We start from the raw sequence: 2,500 nt of genomic DNA, 5'->3' as shown, positions 1-2,500 counted from the left end.
TTATAGCACTTCTGCTTTGTAAAAACCTCTCGTAAGCTACCTTTTTCTCTTTTATCACACCCTTTACTTCATCATTCCACCAATCACTCCTCTTTCCTCCTGCCCCCACCCTCCTATAACCACAAACTTCTGCCCCACATTCTAATACTGCATTTTTAAAACTATTCCAACCCTCTTCAACCCCCCCACTACTCATCTTTGCACTAGCCCACCTTTCTGCCAATAGTCGCTTATATCTCGCCCTAACTTCCTCCTCCCTTAGTTTATACACTTTCACCTCCCTCTTACTTGTTGTTGCCACCTTCCTCTTTTCCCATCTACCTCTTACTCTAACTGTAGCTACAACTAAATAATGATCCGATATATCAGTTGCCCCTCTATAAACATGTACATCCTGTACATCTTAGGTATTTAAGAGAGGTAAATGCTAATGGGGCCTCTAACTGAACTATGTACAAAAAGTGGTTTGGTAATAGGTAAAACACATTTTAAGAAAATGGGGATAAATACGTACACAAGATATGATAATAGCGTAATAGCATCAGTTTGTTGGACTACATATTAGTTGAGTATAAGTTGATGGGTAGACTTACAGATACTCATGTTTACATATGGGCAGCAAATATATCATATCATTATTTAGTTGTAGCTACAGTGAGAGTATGAGATAAATGGGGTACAAGGAGAATGTCATCAGTGAGTGAGAGAGGAGGAGGTAGTTAAGGTAAGGTAATAAGCAAGTACTGGGAGAAAGATTGACTAGTGAGTGTATAGGTAATGAGGAGATCCACAAGGAATGGAGTAGATTAAAGAATGTAGTTTTAAAATGTGCAGGAGAAGTTTGTAGTTACAGGAGGGTGGATACAGGAGGGAAGAGGAGTGTTTGGAGGAATGATCACGAGAAAGAGGGTAGTAAAAAAGGAAAATTTTAGCATATGAAAAATTTTTACAGTGTAGAAATGATAGACGAGGGAGGAGTATACGGAGAGTAAGAGAGAGAGGAAGCATAAAAAGAGAACAAATAAGAGGGTGGATGAGGTTTTATCCACAACTTTTACTAAGAATAAGAGAACGATTTTGGAGAGAGATCAGTAATTCAAAAAGCCTAAGAAAGAAATAGATTTAACAGTTATAAACAGAAATTGGGAGTTATTAAACGGGGAAGTGGAAGTTCTGGGAAGATGGAGGGAATACTCTGAGGAACTGTTAAATGTTGATGAATATATGGAAGTTGTGATTTCATGCACTGGGCAGGGAGGTATAACATGTTTTAGGAGTGAGAAAGAGCCAGATGTGAGTGTCAGAGAATGGAAGAGGCGGTAGGTAGAATGAAATGGATTAAAGCAGCTGGGATTGATGATTTCAAAACATAAATGTTAAATGCAGGTGAAGATATAATTTTGGAGTGGTTGGTGCAGTCGTTCATTATATGCATGAAAGAGGGTTAGGTACTTAAGGATTGGCAAGGAGCATGCATAGCTCCTTTGTAAAAGAAATAGTGGTAAAAGAACATAAAAAATATAAGGGAATATGCAAGTAGGAAATACCAGGCAAAGTGTATGGTAGGGTTATTCTTGAAAGAATTAAAAGTAAGACAGAGAGCAGGACTCCTGATGAATTAAGAAGTTTTAGGAAGGGTAGGTAATGTGTAGACCAGGTGTTGACATAGAGGCATCTAAGTAATCAGTACTTAGGCAAAGGTAAGGAACATTTCGTTGCATTTGTGGATTTAGAAAAGACATATGATAGAGTATGTAGGAAAGAGGGACATTATTTCCCAGTAAAAGTAGGCCTCAGATGGGGTTGTAAGAGAAGTGAATGCGATTGTCTTGGCAAGAGGTGTGGAGTTAAAAGATAAGAATCAAACACAAAGTGGGAGCAGTCACAGTTGCTCTTTGCTGATGACACTGTGCTCTTGGGAGATTCTGAAGAGAAGTTGCAGAGGTTGGTGGATGAATTTGGTAGGGTATGTAAAAGAAGAAAATTAAAAGTGAATATAGGAACGAGTAAGGTTATGAGGATAACAAAAAGATTAGGTGACGAAAGATTGGATATCAGATTGGAGGGAGAGAGTATGTAGGAGGTGAATGTATTCAGATATTTAGGAGTGGACGTGTCAGCAGATGGGTCTATGAAAGATGAGGTGAATCATAGAATTGATGAGGGAAAAAAGGGTGAGCGGTGCACTTAGGAGTCTGTGGAGACAATGAATTTTGTCCCTGGAAGCAAAGAGGGGAATGTATGAGAGTATATTTTTACCAACGCTCTTATATAGGTGTGAAGCATGGGTGATGAATGTTGCAACGAGGAGAAGGCTGGAGGCAGTGGAGATGTCATGTCTGAGGGGATTGTGTAGTGTGAATATAATGCAGCCCTCAGCCCTCTGGACAACAGAGGGCTGAGGTGTTGGGAAGAGTGAATGTTAGGGTGTTGAGAAGAGTGAATGTTAGGGTGTTGGGAAGAGTGAATGTTAGGGTGTTGAGAAGAGTGAATGTTAGGG

Source organism: Cherax quadricarinatus, chromosome 23 (genome assembly GCF_038502225.1).
Source record: "Cherax quadricarinatus isolate ZL_2023a chromosome 23, ASM3850222v1, whole genome shotgun sequence".
Taxonomy (NCBI): Eukaryota; Metazoa; Arthropoda; class Malacostraca; order Decapoda; family Parastacidae; genus Cherax; species Cherax quadricarinatus.
Note: the sequence above shows the minus strand (reverse complement) of the source record.